Source organism: Saimiri boliviensis, chromosome X, assembly GCF_048565385.1.
Source record: "Saimiri boliviensis isolate mSaiBol1 chromosome X, mSaiBol1.pri, whole genome shotgun sequence".
Taxonomy (NCBI): Eukaryota; Metazoa; Chordata; class Mammalia; order Primates; family Cebidae; genus Saimiri; species Saimiri boliviensis.
Window position 1 is genome coordinate 102,771,659 of NC_133470.1, and position 25,041 is coordinate 102,796,699.

Below are 25,041 nucleotides of genomic sequence, written 5' to 3' on the forward strand. Positions count from 1 at the left end.
CCTCCTGGGTTCAGGCAATTCTCCTGCCTCAGCCTCCTGAGTAGCTGAGATTACAAGCACGCGCCACCACGCCCAGCTAATTTTTTGTGTTTTTAGTAGAGATGGGGTTTCACCATGTTGACCAGGATGGTCTCGATCTCTTGACCTCGTGATCCACCCGCCTCGGCCTCCCAAAGTGCTGGGATTACAGGCTTGAGCCACCGCGCCCGGCCTAAGATTTATAACTATAAAAATATTAGAAGATAATATAGGCCAATATCTTTATGACATTGGATTAGGCAATAGTTTCTTAGATATTATGGCAAGAGCATAAGAAACAAATTCATATCAAAGAATACCTACAATAAAGTGAAGAGACAGCCCACTGAATAGCAGAAAAAATTTCAAACCATATATCTGATATGTGACTTGTATCTAGAATAGATACAGAATTATTACATATTTATAATATAAAGACAAATAACTCAATTTAAAAATTGGATAAGGAACTATCACACAGATGGTTGATAAGGAAATAGGAAACTTGAACAAAACTATAGACCAATTGTACCTAACAGACATGCATAGAACACTCTATCCAACAACTGCAGATTGCACATTTTTTCTCAAGTGCACATGAATATTCTCCAGGATGGAGCATATGTTAGGCCACAAAACAAATCTTAATAAATTTAAAAAGAGTGAAATTATAGAAAATGTCTTTTCTGTTCACAATGAAATGAAATTGGACATTATTATGCAAAATTAAAACTCTAATGTTCACAAATATAAGAATTTAAACAGCACACTCATGAACACCTAATGGATCAAAAAATAAATGATAAGGGAAATTGGAAAATATTTTGAGACTAGTAGAAATGAAAACTCAACATGCCAAAATTAATGAAATGCAGACAACTCAGTTCAAAGATAGAAATTTATAGCTGTAAATGCTTACATTGAAAAAGAAGAAAACTCCATCTCTACTAAAAATACAAAAAAACTAGCCTGGTGTGGTGGAGGTTGCCTGTAATCCCAGCTACTCAGGAGGCTGAGGCAGGAGAATTGCTTAAACTGAGAAGATGGAGGTTGCAGTGAGCTGAGATCGTGCCACTGCATTCCAGCCTGGGAGACAGAGTGAGACTCAGTCTAAACAAAAGAAAAAGAAGAAGGACTCTCAAATCAACAACCTAACTTGAAAACTTAAGGAACTAGAAAAAGAATAAACTAAACTCAGACGTAATCGAAGTGAGCAAATAATAGTGATTAAAGAAAAGATAAATAAAATACAGAACAGAAAAATAATAGAAAACTCAACAAAATTAAGAGTTTGTTTTTGAAAGATCAACAAAATTGAAAAATCTTTAGATACATCAACTAAGAAGAAGAGAGACTCAAATAACTAAAATCAGATATGAAAAAGTGGGCATTACTATTGACTTTATAATAATAAAAAGGATTATAAGAGTGTACTCAGAGCATTTGCACATTCACAAATTGGATAATCTACATAAAATAGAAAAAATTTCTAGAAACACACAGCTCACTGATATAGTTTGAATACTTGTCCCCTCCAAATCTCATGCTGAAATATGTTCCACAATGTTGGAAGTGGTGCCTGGTGGGAGAGTTTTGGGTCATAAGGGTGAATTCTTCATGAATGGCTTGGTGCTTTCCCCATGGTAAAGAGTGAGTTCACACTCTATTAGTTTACATGAAAGCTGGTTGTTTAAAAAGAGCCCGGAAACTCCCCTCTCTCTCTTGCTCTCTCACTGTGTGATGTTTCTGCTTTTTCTTTGCCTTCTACTATGATTGGAAGCTTCCTGAGGCCCTCACCTGAAGCCAAGCAGATGCTGGTGCCATGTTCGTACAGCTTGAAGAACCATGAGTCAGAAGAACAAACATCTTTTCTTTATAAATCACCCAGTCTCAGTTATTCCTTTATAGTAACACAATTGGACTAACACAGTTACAAAGGCTGAATTATAAATAAATAGAAAATCTTAATATACCTATAACTAGTAAGGAGAATCAGTAATCAACCACCTACCCCCTGCAACACCACCACCACAAAAAGGAAAACCGAGGACAAATTTGTTTTACTCGTGAACTCTACCAAATATTTGAAGAAGCATTAACACAAATCTTTCTCAAACTGTTCCCCAAAATTGAGGAGGGAACATTTTCAAACTCATTCTATGAGGCTAGCATTACCCTAATACCAAAGCCAGAGAATGATAATAAAAGAAAAGAAAAACCAAAGAAAAATATGCACGATGAATATTGATGCAAGAATCTGCAACAAAATGCTATCAGACATTATTCAACAGCATAATAAAAGGATTATACACCATGACCAAGTGGGATTTATCCCTGGAATGCAAGAGTGGGTCAATATATGGAAATCAATAAATGCAATACACCTCATTACTAGAACAAAGGATAAAAATCACATAATCACCTCAATAGATGCAGAAAAAGCATTTAACAATATTTAACACCTTTTCATGATAAAAACCCTCAGCAAACTAGGAATAGAAGGAAATTGTCATGGGATCCTTGGGGTGTCACTTTTCCAACCAGAAGCCTCTGTGGCTGGTAGCATCTTTGCCTGAGTTTTGCTCAGGCCCACTGGGCTCATTCTGCCCACTCAGCCTGGTGGGCTGTGCTCAGTTCATGTTACCAGCCCAGATCCCATGCCTGCCAAGGGTGAGCAAGGCATGGAGTGGCGAGGGTTGTGTGAGTGAGCAAACATGGGGTCTGGTATCTGTGTACAATCAGGCGTGCTGGCTGCTGTGGTGTGGTGGGCAGCTCCAGACACTGGCAATAGGTGTTGGCTCCTTGCTGCAGTTGGATTAGGTGTACTACAAACAGCTTCCACTCTGGGCACTGGGAAGCACAGTGGCATCCAGAAGCTTGGAGACACTAGGAATCACAGAGCCCCAAAGAGGGTGTCATAGCCTTGGCTTGGGGAGCTTTTAAGTCTGGTCTCCCTGAAGGGCCGTACCTCTTCTCTCCTGTTCTTTTCTCTCCTTATCACCTGCAACACAATGGATGAGGGAGTGTTCTAACCCTGTTTGTATTACACCTTTTTACTCCCAGCATTTGGCAGGTCTTGAGTTCTTGTCCCACATCCAGGAAGAATGAGGTACGTGGACCACTGGAGGGTGAACAAAGTGAAGAGGTGCTTTATTGAACAACAGCACAGCTCTCAGGAGACCTAAAGTGGGTAGCTCTTTTCTGCAGGCAGGTCCTTCTGATGAGTACAGCTCTCAGCAGAGAGGAGACCTGGAGTGGGTAGCTCCTTTCTGCAGGCAGGTTGTCCCATTGCCTTCCTGAGTCTGGCTGAGTTTGGAGTTTTTATGAGGTTCAGAGGGGAGGAAGTGTGTGCTGATTGGTCCTTAAGTGGCCATGGGAGGGCCCAGAAAATGCATAATAAATTCTCACTCTGGCCCAGGGAACTGGTAGCCCAGCCCCCAGGCTTCAGGCCATCTCTGGTCTGAAGGTGGGGTTTCACCAGAGACCTGCCCCTTTCTGCCCAGGAGCCTGTCTGCAACCTGCTGCTGTTCATGGTGCCCAGGCTGTGTGTGCCAAGGGGCACCTGCAGGCCTGTGCCAAGCCCCCTTCAGCTCTCCTCTGTCTCCCTCCCATGCTTGTTGGCACTCAAAATCCAGAGGGGGCTGAGGTGGCAGGGGGCTGGTGTGTCAGTACTTTCCCGAGCATATGCACACCTGGCCAGGTTGTGACAATGCCCAGGTTCAGCCACAACTTTACTCCAAACTTGGAGTGAGTGCTGGGAATAGGAGGAGGCCAGGCAGTGGAAGCAGGCACTTCTGAGCCTGTGGAGGCAGGAGAGCTTCCTGGGTACCTGAGAGCACAGGGATGCCCAGGTCTGCAGCTGTGGCTGGGCAGCTGCAGTTGCTCCTGGGAGCATGGGGCTCCAATCTCACCAATTCAGAAGGGGGCAGAGCTCCCACCTGTTCCTGGCTCTTACTAGCTTTATGGAGTACACAGCCCCAGCCGTGCACCCCCCACTGCAGCTGGCATCTTTGCAGCAGAATAGAGAGCCCAAAAATAAATCCTTCCTATATGGTTAAATGATTTTTGACAGGGTGCCAAGGATTGCCTTCGCAACAAATTTTGTAGGGAAAATTGGATATCCACATGCAAAAGAATGAAGTAGAACTCTCACACATCATCGTATTAGGGCTCTCCAGAGAAACAAAGCCAGGGGAATGAATACCTATCTATCAATTTATCTATAGATATGTGTGTGTGTGCATACATGTATGCATGTGTGCATGTGTGTGTGTGTGTGTGTGTGTTAGGTCATGTGATATGTGATTATGAAGGCTGAGAAGTCCCATGATCTATCATCTGTAAGCTGGAGATTCAGGAAAACCTGTGGTGTAGTTCAAATGCCAGAGAGCCAGAGAACTGATGGTACAGATTCCAGTCGTAGTCTGAAAGCCTCCTGAGGATTGAGAGCACTGAGGGCAGGAGGGGATTTATATTAAAGCTCAAGTAGTTCAGGAGAGAGTGAATTTAATCTTCCTCTACATTGTTGTTACATTGAAACCCTCAACAGATTGAAGGATGCCTAACTACTTTGAAGAGGGCCATCTGCTTTATTCATTTCACCAATTGAAATGCTAATTGCTTCCTGGAAGCACCCTCACAGACACCCAGAAATAATGTTTAACCAGATAGATATCTGCACATCCCATGGCCCATTCAAATTGGAATGAAATTAAACATCATAACTATATAAAACATTAACTCTAGAGAAAACATTGGGGGAAACACTTCAGGACATTGGTCTGAGCAAAGGTTTCTTGGGCAATATCTCATAGGCACAGGCAACCAAAGCAAAAATGGACAAATGGGTACATCCAGTTAAAAACCTTCTGCACAGCAAAGGAAATGAACCCACAGAATGGGAGAAAATATCTACAAACTATTCATCTAACAAGGGATTAATAACCAGAACACATGAAGAGCTCAAACAATTCTATAGGAAAAAATTTAATAATCTGATTTAAAAATGCACAGGGCCAGGCGCAGTGGCTCATGCCTGTAATCCCAGCTCTTTGGCAGCATCAGAAGTAAAAGAAGGGACCTTTCTACAGATATTATAAAGATAATAAAGACACATTATATATAATTGTATGCTAATTAGTTTTACAATATAGATTAAATGGTCAGATTCCATCAAACAAAACTTTGCAAAACTAATAGAACAAGAAATGGAAAGTGTGACCAATCCTGTATACATTTGGGAAACAATTTTAATTAAATATTTCTTAGGCACACAAAAAAATGCACACAAGATTTGAGTAGATATTTCTCAAAAGAAGACATACAAATGGCAAACAGGTATATGGAAAGGTGCTCAATATCATTGATCATCAGAGAAATGCAAATCAAAACTACATAGAGCTATCATCTCACCCTACTTAAAATGGCTTTTTCAGGAAATAACAAATGCTGGCAAGGATATGATGGTTCAGGCACATTTGTCAGTAATCTGCTAGCTCACTCTGTTATGAAGGGGAAGCACATGGGTTGACAGGTCCCTTACCTCTAGCAAGATGTGCTCCTTTAGCTTCTCCAAGTCTTGGGCCAGGTATGTTGCAGCTCCATGGTAAAGAGCACCAAGTTCTTTAGCATGTTACCTGCATGAATAAGGTTAGAAGACGTGAGAGACAGACACAAGTTCTAGTATGGCCTAGGGAGATCCAGCTCGACCTCACGAATCCCAATGTGCCCTCACACTCCCCATTGTTTTTTTATAAAACAACTTTATTGATGTAGCATTTACATCCCATAAAATTAACCCACTTTTAAGTGTACAATTAAATGATTTTTAGTAAATTGGGTTGGGCAATCATTGCTACAATCCAGTTTTAGAACATTTTCATCACCCCAGTAAAATCCCTTGTGATTGTTTAAAGTTCATCTTTGTTCCCATCCTAATCCCAGACAATCGCTAATCTATTTTCTGACTCTAAAGATTTTTTAAAAGCCTGAGAAATAATTGACATACCATACGATTTATTTATGTGGATTTAAAAACTTGTGGCAAGAACGCATAACATGAGATATACCCTCTTAACAAAACTTCAAGTATATAGTACAGCAGTGGTCCCCAACCTTTTTGGCACCAGGGGCCACTTTTGTGGAAGACAGTTTTTCCATGGATTGGTGGGTGAGTGGTGGGTGGTTTCAGGATGATTCAAGTGCATTACAGTTATTGTGCACTTTATTTCTATTATTATCACATTGTAATGTATACTGAAATAATTATACAATCACCATAATGTAGAATCGGTAGAAGCCCTGAGCTTGTTTTCCTGCAACTAGATGGTCCCATCAGGGGTATGATGGGAGACAGTGACAGATCATCAGACATTAGATTCTCATGAGGAGTATGCAACCTAGATCCCTCACATCTGCAGTTCACAATAGGGCTTGTGTTCCTATGATAATCTAATGCTGCCGCTGATCTGACGGGAAGCAGAACTCAGACGGTAATGCAAGTGATGGGGAGCAGCTGTAAATACAGAGGAAGCTTCACTCACTTGTCTGCTGCTCACCTCCTGCTGTGCAACCTTGTTCCTAACAGGCCACAGACCAGTACCTGCCTTTGGCCCAGAGGTTGGGGATCCCTGCAGTACAGTATTGTTGAATGCAATGTACAATGTTTTACATCAGAACTCTGGAACTTACTCACCTTGCATAACGGAAACTTTCTCCCCTTTGGCAAAACATCTCCCGATTTTCCCCTCATCCTGCTACTGATAATCATTGTCCTGTCCTCTGCTTCTATGAGTTTGACTATTTTTTATTCCATGTGTAAGATGATGCAGAATTTGTCTTTTGTGACAGCCTTATTTCACTTAGCATAATGTCCTCGAGGTTCATCCGTATTGTTACAAAATGTCAGAATTTCCTTTCTTTTTGATGCTGATTAATATTCCATTGTATACTACATTTGCTTTATACATACATTCATAGATAGACATTTAGTTTGTTTCCACATCATGACTGTTGTGAAAAAAAATGCTGCAATGAACATGGGAGTGCAAACACCTTTTGGATATCCAGATTTCAATTCTTTTGGATAAATATGCAAAGTGTGATGGCTGGACCTTGTGGCATTTCTGTTTTTAATTTTTGAGGAACCTGCATACTGTTCCTTGTAGCAGCAGCACCATTTTACATTTCTATCAACAAAATTTTCAATTTTTCTACATCTTCACCAGTAACATATTTTATTTTTTAATAATGACCCTCATAACAGGTGTGAGGTAATATCTCAGTGTGGTTTTGATTTGCATTTCCTTGATAATTAGTGACAATGAATACCTTTCCATGTAGCTGTTGGCCACTTTTCTTTGGGAAAGTATTTATTCAAGTCTTTTGTGTATTTCAAATCAGGTTATATATGATTCATGAACATCTTTCCTCATTCTGAAAGTTGCCTTTTTACCTCTTAACTCTGTTGTTTCATTTGCTGTGTAGAAAATTTTTAGTTTGATGTAATTCCACTTGTTTATTTTTATATTTGTTGTCTGTGCTTTTGGGGTCATAGCTAAGAAATCATTGCCAAGATCAATGTACTGGAGCTTTTTCCTTGTTTTCCTCAAAGAGTTACACTATTTCAGGTCTTAAGTTTAAGTCTTTAACCCATTTTGACTTGATTTTTGTGTATGGTCTAAGATAAGGGTCTAATTTTGTTCTTCTGCATGGGGCTATCCAGCTTTCCCAACACCATTTGTTGAAGACATTATTCTTAACCCATTGTCTATTCCTGCCAACTTTGTCAAAGATCAGTTGACAGTATATGCTTGGTTTATTTCTGGCTCTCTATTCTGTTCTGTAGTCCTGTCTTTATGCCAGTACCATACCGTTTCAACTACTGTAGGTTTGTAATGTATTTTGGCATCAGGAACTGTGATGTGGATCTTCAGGGTTTTCTACTTAAGTGATCATGTAATCTGAGAGCAAAGATAATTTTACTTCTTCTTTTCCAATTTGGATGCCGTATTAGCCCATCCTCATGCTGCTATGAAGAAATACCTGACACTGGGTAATTTATAAAGAAAAGAGGTTTAATTGACTTACAGTTCTTCACGGCTGGAGAGGCTGCAGGAAATTTACAATCATGGTGGAAGGGGAAGCAAACACATCCTTCTTCACTAGGTGGCAGGAGAGAGAAATGCTGAGCAAAGAGGGGAAAGCCCCTTATAAAATCAACAGATCTTGGGAGAACTCACTCACTATCATGAGAAGAGCATGGGAGGACTGCCCCCCTTGATCTAATCACCCCCACAAGATCCCTCCCCTAATACATGGGTATTACAACTCGGATTACAATCCCCCTAACACGTGGGGATTACAATTTAGCTTACAATCCAAGATGAGATTAGGGTGGGGACATGGAGCCAGACCATATCACCCCACCCCTAGCCCCTCCCAAATCTCATCTTTCTCACATTTCAAAACACAATTATGCCTTCCTAACAGTTCCCCAAAGTCTTAATTTATTTCAGCTTTAACCTAAATGTCCACGTCTATAGACTCATCTGAGACAAAGCAAGTCCCTTCTGCTTGTGACCCTGTAAAATCAAAAGCAAGTTAGTTACTCCCTAGATACAATGAAGGTACAGGCGTTGGATAAATACACCCATTTCAAATGGGAGAAATTGGCCAAAACAAAGGGGCTACAGACCCCATGCAAATCTGAAATCCAACGAGGTAGCAATTAAGTTTTAAAGCTCTGAAATAATCTCCTTTGACTCCATGTCTCACATCCAGCTAGTAAATGGGAGCTGGACAACTAGAACACATGGCACAGTGAGGGGAACAACACACACCAGGACCTGTCTGGTGGGAGAGCATCAGGATAAATAGCTAATGCATTCAGGGCTTAATACCTAGGTGATGGTTTGAAAGGTGCAGCAAACCACTGTGGCACATGCTTACCTATGTAACAAACCTGCACATGTAGCACAGAACATAAAATCAATAATAAAAAATTAAATTGAAAAGAAAATGTGAACATCAAGCCCTAAGAACTAAAAAAAAAAAAAAAAAAGAAAGAAAAAGAAAAACAAAAAAATCATACAGATTGAAAATGGAGAAATACAATATCCTTATTCATAGATTACAGATGATTGTCTACATAGAAAATTCCAAGTAATCTACTCAAAAAACACCTAGAATGAATAAGTGATTTTAGCAAGGTTGCAGTATAGAAGAAGGTCAACCCATAGAAATAAATTGCATTTCTATACACAAATGATTCACAAATAGAAACTGAAAATTTTAGACATTTGCAATAGCTACCTCAGTGAAATATGTTAGTATAAATCTAACAAAATGTGCATGGGATCTATATACTGAAAAGTATAAAATCTGATGAGAGAAATAAAAGAAGACCCAAATAAATGGAGAGAAATACTGTGCTCATGTGTTGGAAGACTCATAATTAAATCATGAGTCGTGTGTGTGCGTGTGTGTGTGTGTGTGTGTGTGTGTGTGTGTATATTAGTTTCCCTCTATATATTTTTTGATGGAAATATATATACATATGTATAGTGGGATTTTGATTGAAATTGTGTAAAATCGATAAATTAGGTTGAAAGAACTGATATTCTCTCTCTCTCTCTCTGTCTCTCTCTCTCTCTCCCCCCCCACCCCTTTCTGTCCAAGAGAAATTTGATCAGCTGGTATCTCTCTATACGGAGAAAGAAAGAGAGACAATATCAGCTCTCCCCAACCTGATTTATAGATTTTACAACTTGTAGAGATAGGGAAGCTGATTTTAAAAGTTATGTGAAAACTATAATATCCAAAACAATTTTGAAAAAGAATAATTAAGTAGAAGATCTCACATTGCTTGGTTTTAAGGCTTACCATAAAGCTATAGTGATCAAGATAGGGTAGTATTGGTGAAAAATTAGACATACAAATCAATGGAACAAAGAATGAAGTCCAGAAACAGATCCAGAGAAATTTGGCCAACTGATTTTTTTTTGATAAAGGACAAAGAAAATTCAATTGAGAAATTATAGCATTTCCAACAACAACAACAACAACGACAAAGAAAAGAAAAAGAAAGAACGTTGACCTAAACTCCCCTCATTATACCAAAATTAACTCAAAATAGATCATACATCTCAAGGTCAAATGTGAAAGTACTAAACGTCTATAGAAAAACATAGGAGAAGCTGGGCATGGTGGCTCACACCTGTAATCCCAGCACTTTGGGAGGCCAAGGTTGGCGGATCACCTGAGGTCAGGAGTTTGAGACCAGCCTGGCCAACATGGTGAAACCCTGTCTCTACTAAAAGTCTAAAAATTACCTGGGCATGGTGGCACATGCCTGTAATCCGAGCTACTTGGGAGGCTGAAGCAGGAGAATTGTTTGAACCCCAGCTTGGGTGACAAGCGTGAAACTGTCTCAAAAAATAAATAAATAAATAAAAAGAAAGGAAAAAAAAAACATAGGAGAAAATATTTTTGACCACAATTAGGCAAGGAATTCTTAGATATGACATCAAAAGCATGATCCACACAAAAAAATCAAGAAATTAAACTTTATCAACATTTAAACTTTTACCCTTAGAAAGGCACTGCTAAGAGAACAAAAAGGCAAGGTATAATTTGAGAGAAAATAATTGCAAAGCATATATCTGACAAAGACTTTATCTACAATATAAAGAACTCTGATAATTCACCAGCAAGAAAACAAAAACCCAATTTTAAAAATGGCCGAAACACTTGAGCAGACACTTCACCAAAGAAGACATAAAATAGCAAATGAACACAAGAAAAGCCATTCAACATTATTAGCCATTAGGGAAATGCAAATTAGAACCATAAGATTCTACTACACATCCATTAGCTTGTGATAAGTTAGTTTCACATTATAATCCTCAGAACCACTATGAAAATCAAAGAGGCATAGATTAAAAACTAATAGAAGAAATAAAATGGAATATCAAAATATTTCTTTAATCAAAAGAAGGCATGAAAGGAGCATGAGTAGAACTGAAACCAGATGACTCAATTAGAAAAAAGAAAAAGGGTATAATTAGATAAATAGTAATAATTGCATTATATGTAAATGAGTGAAACACCCTAATTAAAAGCCAGAGATTGTCAGATTGGATAAAAAAGCAAGACCCAACTACTTGTGATCTACAAAAGATGTGTTTTATTTACTATTTTAAGAAACAGGGTCTCATTCTGTTGCCCAGACTGGAGTGCACTCACACGATCATAGCCTCCTACAGCCTCTAACTCCCGGGCTTATGTGGTCCTTCCACCTCAGTCCCCTGAGTAGCTGGAACTACAGGCATGTGCCACCACACCAACTGAATTTTTTTTTTTTTTTTTTTTTTTGAGACGGAGTTTCGCTCTTGTTACCCAGGTTCGAGTGCAATGGCACAATCTCGGCTCACCGCAACCTCCGCCTCCTGGGTTCAAGCAATTCTCCTGCCTCAGCCTCCTGAGTAACTGGGATTACAGGCACGCGTGACCATGCCCAGCTAATTTTTTGTATTTTTAGTAGAGACGGGGTTTCACCATGTTGACCAGGATGGTCTCAATCTCTCGACCTCGTGATCCACCCGCCTTGGCCTCCCAAAGTGCTGGGATTACAGGCGTGAGCCACCGCGCCCGTCCACACCAACTGAATCTTAAAATTTTTTGTAGAGACAGGGTCTTGCTATGTTGCCTAGCCTGGCCTTGAACTCTCAGCCTCAAGAAAACTTCCCACTTTTTCCTCCCAAAGTGCTGGGACTACAGGTGTGAACCACTGTGCCTAGCCAGTGTATGCTTAAATGTGAAGATATAGTTTCAAAGTAAACTAGTGGAAAAAAATAAACCTTGCAAACAGTAAACCTAGAAATGCCAGATTGACAATATTACAAGACAAAATAGACTGTAAGACATTGAGTATTATTAGAGAGAAAGAAGAATATTTCACTATAAAAATGGGGTCAATATATCAGAAAAATGTAGTTGTGAAAAGACATAACCACATAGCTTCAAAATATATGAAGCAAAAACTGTCAGGTCAAAAGAAAGGGGCAAGACCAAAATCATAGTTGGAGATTTTAACATACCTTACTCAGTAAATAATAGATGAGATAGAAAAACATCAGACAAGATATAGGAAATATGAATGACATTATCAACCACATTGACCTAACTACTACTTATGAAATTCTACACCCAACAAATGAGACTATACATTTTTTCAAATGCATACAGAATATTAATCAAAAATAAACCAAACACTAGGCCATAAACAACAATCAATTCCAAAAGATTGAAATTTCAGAATATGTTCTATGGCAACAACAGCAGAATTAAAAACAATAAGATATCTAGAAAAGCCTCAAGATATTTGAAAATTAAACAATATCCTCTGAGTAACCCATGGATCAAAGAAGAAATCACAATGAAAATTAGAATATTTTCCAAACTGATAAGAATTAAAATTGGTGGGGTGTACTTAAAGCAAGGCTTAGAGGAAAATTTATAGCTTGAAATGTTTATGATAGAAAGGAAGTAATCATCAAAACCATGATCTAAGTTCATCTTCTTTTTCTAAGAACCTAGAAAAAGAAGAGCACATTAACCCTAATGAAAGGAGATGTAGGGAAAAATAAACAGCAATAGTCAATGTGGTGGAAAACGGACAAACAATAGAGAGAATTAGCAAAGCCAAGAGATGAGTCTTCAAATTGACTAATACAATCCATAAACACCTAACAAGACTGATCCCAAAAAAAGGAGTTAAAACACAAATAGCCAATACCAAAAATGATAGAGGGATTATCACTACACATCCTATGGCTATCCCACAGGAAATAAGAGAATATTATGATAAACTTTATGCCAATAAATTCAACAGTTTAGATGAAAGAGCCAAATGATTTAAAAATACTACTAAAATTAACACAAGATGACATAGTAAGTCTAAATAGCCCTATATCTATTAAAAAATTGGATTTGTCACAGGGAGGGGAGCACTACACGCTGGGGTCCGTTGGGGGGAAATGGGGGAGGGAGGGGGAGGTGGGGAGGTGGGAAGAGGTAGCGTGGGGAGAAATGACAGATACAGGTGAGGGGAAGGAAGGCAGCAAACTACACTGCCATGTGTGTACCTATGAAACAATCTTGCATGTTCTTCACATGTACCCCCAAATCTACAATGCAATAAAAAAAAAAAAAAGAAAGAAAACGACAGTGGCGAGAGTGGAGTGGGGGAGCCAAAGTCAGAGAGGCAACGAGAAACTGAGTTATGAGGGCTTTGAAGGCCACTGCTGAGACTGATCAGAGAACTTAAAAGGTGTAATCTCAGGATCCCTGATTATCTGATGGGCCCTAAATCCAATGGCAAGTGTCCTTTTAAGAAACACATGCTGGCCGGGCATGGTGGCTCATGCCTGTAATCCAAGCACTTTGGAGGCCAAGGTGGGCAGATCACCTGAGGTCAGGAGTTCAAGACCAGCCTGACCAACATGGTGTAACCCCGTCTTGGAAAAAGAAAGAAAAGGAAAAGAAACACATGCAAGAGAAGACCACTGAAGACAGAGGCAGAGATTGCAGGTATGCAGCCACAAGCCAAGGAATGCCACGGAACCAAAAAAGCAACAAAGGATTTTCCCTTCAAGCCTTCGAAGGGAGTGTGGCCCTGCCAACATCTTGACTTCAAACCTCTAGCCTCCTGTACTATGAGAATAAATTTCAGTTGCCTTATGCCACCAAAAAAAAAAAAAAAAAAAAAAAAAAAAAAAAAAAAAAAAAAAAAAAAAAATTGGATATGTTACAGAAAATCTCCCCACAAAGACAGTTCCAAGCCAGATGTCTTCACTGGTTAATTCCATCAAACTTGTAGAGAAGATATGTTATCAATTCTACACAACCTCTTTAAGAAAAATGAATAATGAAGTAATCTAAGGAATTCAGGTACAAAGTTACTTTAACATTCAAAAACAGGTGAATGCACTGTAGTCAATTTATACCAAAGTATTTACTTTGAAATAAATTAAAAACATAAGATGGATGAGTAAAGGGATGGATAGAGAAATAAATATATGATAAAGCAAGTACAGTAAAAGATTAATGGTATGATGTAGTTGGTGGGTATATGGTTCACCAAAAAATTCTTTCACCTTGGCCATACATTTGAAAATAATTTTTCACAATAAAATTTTCAAAAAAACAAATCAATTTAACTAATCACATTAACAGCATAAAGAAGAAAAGGCATGACCACTTCAACAGATGGAGAATTAGCATTTGAAAAATCAATACCCATTTATGAATTTTTTAACTCTCAAGTAGGTATAGAGGGGAACTTCCTTAATCTGATGAAAGACATCTCCCAAAACTTACATCTAGCATCATATTTAGTAATGAAATCGTGAATTTCATCATTAAATTTTTCTCCATCTTAAGATCAGAAAAAAAGCAAGGATATCTACTCCCATCATTTCTATTCAACATTGTACTGGTGATCCTAGTTATTACAATAAGTCAAGAAAAGGAAATAAATGGCATGCCAGTTCGATAAGAAGAAATAAAACTGTCATTTACATATGACATTATTTTTTACAGAGAATTTATAAAACAACTACTAGAACTAATAAATGAGTTTATCAACATCTCAAGGTGCAAGATCAATACAGAAATCAATTTTAGATCCTACTAGCAGAAACAGAAAAATTAAATTTCAAAAATCAATTTATAATAGTGTTATAAGACATAAAATACTTGGGAATAAATATACTAAAAGACGTCTAATGCCTGGACATTGAAAAGTATGGAAAAATGATAAGAGTGTGTAAAGAAGACTTAAAAATTGGAAAGCTAGGTGCAGTGCTGTAACCACAGCACTTTGGAATGCTGAGGTGGAGAGGATCACTTGAGGCCAAGAGTAAAAGATCTAATTAAACTCCAGAGCTTCTGTACAGCAAAGGAAACAAACATTAGAGTGAACTGGCAACCAACAGAATGGGAAAAAAATTTTACAATCTACCCATCTGACAAAGGGCTAATATCCAGAATCTACAAAGTACTAAAACAAATTTACAAGAAAAAAACAAACAAACCCATTCAAAAGTGGGTGAAGGGTATGAACACTTTACAAAAGAAGTCATCGATGAGGCCAACAAACATGAAAAAATGCTCATCACTGATCATTAGAGAAATGCAAATCAAAACCACTTTGAGATACCATTTCACACCAGTTAGAATGGCGATCATTAAAAAATCTGGAGACGACAGATGCTGGAGAGGATGTGGAGAAATAGGAACACTTTTACACCGTTGGTGGGAGTGTCAATTAGTTCAACCACTGTAGAAGACACTGTGGCGATTCCTCAGGGACCTAGAAATAGAAATACCATTTGACCCAGCAATTCCATTACTGGGTATATACCCAGAGAATTATAAATCGTTCTACTGTAAAGACACATGCACACCTATGTTCATTGCAGCACTGTTTACAATAGCAAAGACCTGGAACCAACCCAAATGTCCATCATCAACAGACTGGATAAAGAAAATGTGGCACATATACACCATGGAATACTACACAGTCATAAAAAATGATGAGTTCATGTCCTTCATAGGGATACGGATGAATCTGGAAACCATCATTCTCAGCAAACTGACATAAAAACAGAAAACCAAACACCGTATGTTATCACTCATAGACAGGTGTTGAACAATTAGAACACGTGGATATAGGGAGGGGAGCATCACATTACTTGGGGAAGTAAATTCTTCCCCAAGTTGACCTTTAGACTTTATGTAATCCTAAATTCCTAGCAGGCTTTTTAATAGAAATTCTCAAGCCAGCTATAAAATGTACATGAAAATGTAAGTGACTTAGATTAGTCCAGTCTTGAAGAAGAAAAAACTTGCAGAGCTTACACTCTTCACCTTCAAGTTTGCAAATCTTAAAGTAATCAAAATAAGGTGGCATTGGTCTAATGATAATCCACTAAATAAATGAACTGTAATAGGAGTCCATAAATTCACCCGTACTTATACAGTCAGCGGATTTTCAATAAAATCAGCAAAGCTAAACAATAGGGAAAAATAGGCCTTTTCAATAAGCGTGGTGAAATAACTGGAAAAATAACCTATGAAGAAAAATTTAATCTCAACTCCCACTCTCACCATATACAAAATTTAATTTGAGATGGATCAGAGTCCTAAACATAGGAATTAAACTTATAAAGCTTTCAGAAGAAAGCACAAGACAGTACCTTCAGAATGTGAGGGTAGACAAGATTCCTCAGATAGGATACAGAAAGCAATAACCATCAAAAAAGATAATTTAGCCTCCCTCAAAATTAAATATTCTTTCATCAAAAGTCATTAATTTTTTTGAACTTTTATGTTGAAATAATAGCTGACTTAGACAAAAATTGCAATATAGTTGTGCAATGAGTTCCTGTATACTCTTCATCCAGATTCTCCAAATGTTAACATTTTTACTGCATTTGCTTCTTCATTCTCTTGATAGAAATCATATCATTTTTAATATTTTGAATGTAAGTTTTATCCATGTCTCTTTACTCCTAAACAACATTCTCTTATATAACTGTAGTTGAATTTTCAGGGTTATTATTAACATTAATGTAATACTATTATTTAATCTATAGACTTTGTTAAAATTTCACAAGTTTTTCCACGAATGTTCTTTGTAGCAAATAAAAATTTATAAATATATATAGCAAAGTATCTGAAAGGTATCAGTATCTTGGTTAACAATATTTCTAGGTTCTATCATGCCTGTTTTTTAGTTTAGTTTTCTTGCTTATGCGTATTTTCTCACTTTTGTTCAACTTCTTCGTCAATTTTCGTTAAAAACTTGTTCCTTAAAGCCTTTTACAGGATTTCTGAAAATTCGCTTTTTTTAAACTACATATATGGGTCTTCACTTCATTTTTCAGCAAAGACAACTTATTTGGTATCAGTGTCTCATCATTTGATAAGAACAAAGGAGGGTATGGATAGTAGCCAGCTGTTTTTAAATTGCTTGAAGAGAATCTTGTAAATTTGCAGTCCAGAAGTAATTCTGCTATTGCTTCAATATTTGAAATTGCAGTAGTGCTGTAAGTACTGATTCTCTTACATGACCATGTATAAATCAAGGACCCTTCTCTATTTTCCAGTCCCAAATCCGAATCAATAAAGAAGCCTCATTTTTAAGATAAAGTATCTAGAGGCTTTGTCTTTGGTCCCTCATATTTTCTTCTCTAGAGGCTCTGAATTCTCAGGCCTCTGACGCCTCACGCCTTCATCCCCTCTGCGTTCTTCCAGGATAAGGACTGTCTCCCAATTACTATAGTGATAAGCCGGGAAAATATCTGAATGCATGCTGTCACCAAAATAAACAATCTTGGGTTCAGGTTTGCCAGTCATTTTCTTCAGAAGTTCGTAGAGGTGGAGAGTATTCCCTTGGGAACACCAGCCATGTTTATCCAGAGATGGCAGTGCCTCCTGCTCATGATTCTTGAGCGTCCAGAAAGGTCTCTGACTTGGTAAGTGGGAGAAGAAACCAGGTTTCAATGCGTTTGTAATCACAATGTCAAAAAGGTCTGCGAAATCATTCCCAAAGATACTTGCAGAATAGTCTACAGTAATCACTGTGAGAACTGGTAATTAACAGAAGAAATTTTCCAGCATTCTTTAGCTGTCAAAGATTTTTTTCACAAATTCAGGACAACTGTGTAACTATCTGCCTGGATCTCTTTTTATTTCTGGAAAATATATTCCACAGTTTTCCTTAAAAGCTGACATTCTATAATTGTGTTGTATAGCAGCAACTATATCCTTCCAAAAACCAAATGCTTTTTGACCATTGTTGTTAAATAGTCCACCACCCTGGCACATGGAAGAGCTCCTGGCAGGTCAAAGTAGTTGTTGTAAAAATAATATTTTCCTGAGTGGCAAGCCATCCAGTGTCCAACAAGAAGTGCTTCCACTCTTTCTTGCCATATGCCTCTGCCAGCACCTCTGGAGTCATCATCTTGGTGTCACGGCTTGCCTTGAGAACAATGCCATTATCAACAAGTTTAAGGAAGTTCCTGTCTTCTAGATCCAATGCCGAACTCTTGCAACAGAAATCCCAATACTCTGGGGTCACATTGAGCAATTTCTTATCATACCCTTTTTCCTTAACTAGGAACGGGGCAAAGCTATTATAAATAAGCAGGGTACTCTCCGGCAGGTTGTAGCAACACAGAATGTGGTCCAGGTCGAATCCATCCACGGGGAAACACCAGGGAGCACTTCGGCTGGGGAGGGTGCAAGCTTTGCTCACTTTTAAAAATGAATATGTATTAATTGTGTAATAATAAGAAGCTACTATTAATAAATAAAAAATAGGCTGGGTGCAGTGGTTCACGCCTGTAATCCCAGCACTTTGGAGGCCAAGGCAGGTGGATCATGAGGTGAAGAGATCGAGACCATCCTGGGCAACTTGGTGAAACCCTGTCTCTACTAAAAATACAAAAATTAGGTGGGTGTGGTGGTGCGTGCCTGTAGTCCCAGCTACTCAGAAGGCTTAGGCATGACAATCACTTGAACCTGGGAGGCAGAGATTGCACTGAGACAAGATCAGGCCACTGCACTCCAGCCTGGTAACAGAGTGAGACTGTCTCAAAAACATAAAATAAAATAAAATAAAGTGAAATATGTGTGTGTGAGAAGATACTATTAGGAGATCCATGGAACAGGCAAACCACAGACAGGGAGAAAATATTTGCCCACTATATATCTAACAAAGGACTTATGTCCAGGGTTCATAACAAATTCCTACAACTCAATGATAAAAAGACAAGTGACACAATTAGAAATGGGCAAAAGACTCTGACAGATATTTCATAGAGAAAAGGAATATTAACGGTCAATAAGCAAGGGAAAAAGTGTTCAACATCATTAGTTATCAGGAACATGCAAATTACAGCCACTGCAGGCATTAAAATGGTTAAAATTTTATTTAAAACAACGGTGGGTTGGAGCATCACGACTGTAATTCCAACACTTTGAGAGCCAAGGCAGGAGGATCACATGAGGCCAGGAGTTTGAAACCAGCCTGGGCAACATGGAGAGACCCTATCGCTACAAAAAAATTAAAATTTAAAAATTAGCTAGGTGTGGTAGCATGCAAACTGTAGTCCCAGATACTCAGGAGGCTGAGGCAGGAGGACTGGTTGAGCCCAAGAGTTCAAGGCTGCAGCAAACTATGATGTCACTGTGCTCCAGTCTGGGCAATAGAGCAAGACCCTATCTCAAAAAAAAAAAAAAAAAAAAAAAAAGGAAGAAAATTATTTCGTAAGGAGAATCCCAAACTCAGCAAAATGACCACAAGCAAATATAAAGAACACATTTTTTTGGCCGGCATGGTGGCTCACACCTGTAATCCCAACACTTTGGGAGGCCAAACCTGAGGTTGGGAGTTCAAGAGCAGCCTGACCAACATAGAGAAACTGTGTCTCTACTAAAAATATAAAAATAAGCCAGATGTGGTGGCAGGCACCTATAATCTCAGCTACTCAGGATGCTGAGGCAGGAGAATCTCTTGAATCCGGGAGGCGGAGGTTGCAGTGAGCCGAGATTGCACCATTGCACTCCAGCCTGGGCAACAAGAGCAAAACTCCATCTCAAAAAAAAAAAAAAAAAAAAAAAATTATTTACATCTGCAAACTTCAAAAAAAAACATTTTCCTTTGCACTCCTTCTCTAATAGGAAGATTTGCTTCTTTTACAATTAAGGAGTAAACAAGAGAGGAAGACATGGAAACCAGGATAATTTAACCCAGAATAGAGACAAGGGGGTTTCCATAACAACAGGGGAAAGAAGCCTCAAGATCATAACTATGAGCACTTGGTGAGAAACAAATCCAGAATGGAGCAGTGAACCATATTTACATGGTTAGAATAATATAAATACTGAATATTGGTTTGGCCAAAAAATGGGATAGGAACACAGGGGGATGTGAAAATCCAGGCAGGAATCATATAAGAGAATTATGTCCTCAACTACTGTAATAAAAAGTGCATATATAACATCGCCAATGGACAAATCAAGAAATAACAATATCCCCATATTATTTTTTAGAAACAAGATAAATGTATCCAAAAAGGCTTCAAATCCTTTGAAAGTGGTTATCTTTTGAAAAAGAAACAGCTGGCCACTGTCCGGGCACCGTGGCTCATGCCTGTAATCCTAGAACTTTGGGAGGCTGAGGCAGGCAGATCACTTGAGGTCAGGAGTTTGAGACCAGCTTCGTCAACATGATAAAACCCTGTTTCTACTGAAAATACCAAAAAAAGTAGCTGGGAGTAGTGGCTTACACTTGTAATCCCAGCTACCTGGGAGGTTGGGGCAGGGGAATCTTTAGAATTTGGGAGACAGAGGTTGCAGTGAGCCGAGATTGCACCACTGCCCTTAAGCCAGGGCCACAGCGACTCTGTCTCAAAAAAAAAAAAAAAAAAAAAAAAAACCGAAAAACAGGCTGTGTAATTACATGTTTAATTAAAAAAACAAACAAACAAAAAAAAAAACAAAAAAACAAACACACACACACAAAAAAAAAAAAAAAAACAAAAAAACAAAAAAAACAAAAGAATCCTGATCTCAAACAAAATCTATAAACCTTTACAGATATTCACTATCATACTCCTTGTCCATGATTCTTCTGAACAAATTCTAAGGCTCCTCTTGTTTTTGAAATATATTTTAAAGTCTTTTGTTAATCCTATATTTTACCTGCTTTCCATTGGTTTCTATTACTCCTCCTGCTTTCAAAATGCTTTTCAAATATATATTTTCAGGGGTTTTTTGGTTTTTTTTTGAGATGAAGTCTCACTCTCTCACCCAGGCTGGAGTGCAATGGCCTGATCTCGGCTCACTGCAACCTCCGCCTCCCAGGTTCAAGCGATTCTTCTGCCTTAGCCTCCTGAGGAGCTGGGATTACAGGCATGTGCCACCACGCCCAGCTAATTTTCATATTTTTAGTAGAGATGGGTTTCACCTTGTTGGTCAAGCTGGTCCTGAACTCCTGACCTTGTGAACTGCCCATCTTGGCCTCCAAAAGTGCTGGGATTACAGGCATAAGCCATCGTGCCCTCCCTATCTTGTCAGTCTTTTAAATTTTGTTTACGTGTGAGTGCAAGGGCTTGCCTTTCTTATGGATGCTCAAACTACTCCTGAAAAGGCTTATGGAATAAACTTAGATTGTGCTCAGGTGTGAAAGAGAATCAATTAATTACTTCTGCCTGGAAGTTACTTGCTCCTTTTTTCTCTTTCTGTAAGCATTTTTAAACTAAATGGCCAAAGTCGTATCTTAAAAATTGCCAGATCAATGATTTTATTTCCAAAACATTCTCCGTCAATGAAAAGACTAAAAGCAGTCTAAGTGTCCATCAGTCAGGGCCTGGTTAAATTAATTATGATGTATCTACCCAGTGGAATGTTATGTGGATTATTATGCAGCTATTAAAAAATTAGGAAGCTCTCTATGTACTGATATAAAATATATATTGTTAATGGTTAAAAAGCAATGTGTAGGCCGGGCGCGGTGGCTCAAGCCTGTAATCCCAGCACTTTGGGAGGCCGAGGCGGGTGGATCACGAGGTCGAGAGATCGAGACCAACCTGGTCAACATGGTGAAACCCCGTCTCTACTAAAAATACAAAAAATTAGCTGGGCATGGTGGCGCGTGCCTGTAATCCCAGCTACTCAGGAGGCTGAGGCAGGAGAATTGCCTGAACCCAGGAGGCGGAGGTTGCGGTGAGCTGAGATCGCGCCATTGCACTCCAACCTGGGTAACAAGAGCGAAACTCCGTCTCAAAAAAAAAGCAATGTGTAGTACAGTGTTTAGAGAGTTCTACTTTTGTATAACAAAGGAGGGAGGATATATATTTGCATAAACACTGGAAGAACATGCAAAAAAGCAGGTAAAATGGGCTGGAAGGGGACAGGGAATGCGACTTGTCAATGTACATCTTTTTCTGTCATTCTGATTTTTGAACCATGTGAATGTATTACCTTACTAAACAAAAACGAGAGAAAGGACAATAAAATGGTCACCTTTGGAGGAGCAGAAATAGATGGAATGTGTCAGGAGACGGATGTTTGGCATTATAAGCATTTTTGGCACAATTCGAGTTTTCAAATGATATGCAGATTATTTGGCATTCAGTGGATTACCAGCAGAAGAATTAAAAAGAGCAATGGTTAAAAGTAGTTACTTCTAGGAAGTATGTCTGAAAATGGAGAGGAGTGAGGCAGGCAGATACTGCATTTCATTAAAAACCTGTACTATTGCTTATTTTTAATCTTACACCTGGGTTACTAGGGTAAAAATTTTAATAGAACATCCCACTGCCCCACCCAAGCAAAAAGAAGGCAGAAAGTGGAAGCTTATATGGATAAAGAGAAAGTATTTACTAGTCACAAGGAGGGACTGTGTTTAGTCTGTAAACTTTCCCAGTCAAAACTGTCTCCTTAGTTCTGGGTTAAGACAATGTGTTTAAGTAAAGCAACCAAGACGCAACCTCTTCAGCAGGAAAAGCAATGTCTGGTTGTGATAAAGATACAATTAATCTTTTAAAAATACGTGTTGGAAACCATTCCATATCAGTTCATATAGACTAACATCTTTTTTTTTTTTTTTTTTTTTTTTTTTTTTTTTTTTTTTTTAATCTTTTGAGACGGAGTTTCGCTCTTGTTACCCAGGCTGGAGTGCAATGGCACGATCTCGGCTCACCGCAACCTCCGCCTCCTGGGGTCAGGGAATTCTCCTGCCTCAGCCTCCTGAGTAGCTGGGATTACAGGCACGAGCCGCCATGCCCAGCTAATTTTTTGTATTTTTAGTAGAGACGGGGGTTTCACCATGTTGACCAGGTTGGTCTCGATCTCTCGACCTTGTGATCCACCCGCCTCGGCCTCCCAAAGTGCTGGGATTACAGGCTTGAGCCACCGCGCCCGGCAGACTAACATCATTTTTTAAAGCTGCTGCATAAATTCCACAGTGTAGACGCTGTAATTAAACTATGTCCCTTTTAGTGGACATTTCTGTTGTTCCAAACAATGCCACACTAAAGATATAAATCATTGAGCTTATGTGCAATAAGAGATTCCTAGAAATGAAATTAGTGGATCCAAGAGCACATTCTATTTTCTAGATTTTCCACAAAGAATATATATAGCTTTTATAATCAAAAAAAAGGAAGCTAAAAGAATTAACTGTAAGGTGAAGGTCTCGTTTTCTTACTATTTTGTAGTCTGTACGATACAAATTTTTAACCTTTCAGAATCAAAGGAAGAAGGCCTGGCTTGAAATAAATCATAAGGAGTTGTCATGACTGGTTCATTGTGAACTAGAAAGTGTCACTCCCATCTCAGACACACAAAGACATATGTCTGGGAGAAAGCTGCTTTCTTCCTTAATATTAAAACTTCATTTTAATAGAATTTTGGCCAGGTACAGTGGCTCATGTTTGTAATCCAAACATTTTGGGAAGCTGAAGCAGCAGGATCACTTGAGCTCAGGGGTTCAAGACCAGTCTGGACAACATAGTGAGATCCCATCTCTACAAAAAATAAAAAATGTACCGAGCATGGTGGCTTGTGCCTGTGGGCCCAGCTCCTCAGAATTCTAGTGCAGGAGAATCTCTTGAACCCAGGAGGTCGAGGCTGCAGTGAGCTAGTATCGTGCCACTGTACTCCAGCCTGGGTGACAGAGCAAAACTCTGTCTCAAAAAAAAAAAAAAAAAGACACTATTTTGAGACATTATTTGTTAAGGTTCACTTTCTTTTAATAGAATTCTCAGAACTGTAACTCTAAAGTGAAGTAAAATGCAGAGTAGAACAATTATCTGTTCTGTTTGTAAATGTTTTGCTTAACATCAAGTGGGATTTGGTAAAAGTTTATTTTATCAGCAGGGTTCTAATTACTGAAAGAACTGAAGGCCCAAATCATAATGCCTCTAATAGGAATCCTAAGGACTGTGGTATCATTACAATCTCTTATATTTAGGTAGTATAGAGAATTAGAAAAAAAGGAACACAAAAAAATTATTTTACCCAAGAACTGGGTGTTTTGCTTGAATTACAAGGATAATCAGTGTAGCTCTCACATCTAATTTGTGTTTTGCCTGTGTAGACAGTTTAAAGAAACATCTAAGATAAAACATTAGTGAAATTACAGATTCCCAAAGATTAATTTCTCTCTGCAACAGGAAATGGGTACAACCTAAATGGTCTTACTGAAAGGTTGGAGCTAGGTGCTGGAAAGTTGAGGCAGGAAGCTATTCAAGATTCTCCTATTGTGTCAATCCACCACAGAATGGCTCTTTCATGTATTCCCTTCCACGTCCCCTTGTCCTTTTTCCATGGGTGGTATCATTGTGGGTGAACAGCGGAGTTTAGAATTGGGGTGAGGATAAGGGCTGGTATTTGATATGGTTTGGATATTTGTTCCCACCCAAATCTCATGTTGAAATGTAATTCCCAACGTTGGAGGTGGGGCCTGGAGGCAGATGATTGGATCATGTGGGAGGATTTTTCTCATGAACAGTTTAGCACCAACCCCTTGGTGCTGTCTTCCTGATAGTGAGTGAATTCTCGAAAGATCTGGTTGTTTAAGAGTGCGACATCCCTCACTTCGCTCACTTTCTCCTGTTTTCACCATGTGATGTTCCTGTCCGCCTTTGCCTTCCACCACGGTTGTGAGCTCTCCGATGCTCTCCAGAAGCGAAGTAGATGCCAGCACCATGTTTCTTGTATAACCTGTAGAACTGTGAGCCAATCAAACCTCTTGTTTAAAACAGTCTTGGTCTTCCTTCCTTCCTTCCTTTATTCCTTTCTTTTTTACGGAGTCTTGCTCTGTCACCCAGGCTGGAGTGCAGTGGTGCGATCTCAGCTCACTGCAACCTCCACCTCCCGTGTTCAAGTGATTCTCCTGCATCAGCCTCCCAAGTAGCTGGGATTACAGGCACCCGCCACCATGCCCAG

The 25,041-nt window shown here is 38.8% G+C and overlaps 1 pseudogene; it reads right to left on the minus strand.

The window, feature by feature from the left end:
• Positions 1-16,892: 16,892 nt before the first annotated feature.
• Positions 16,893-24,802, minus strand: LOC101045594 (5'-nucleotidase domain-containing protein 1 pseudogene; annotated as a pseudogene).
• Positions 24,803-25,041: the final 239 nt, after the last annotated feature.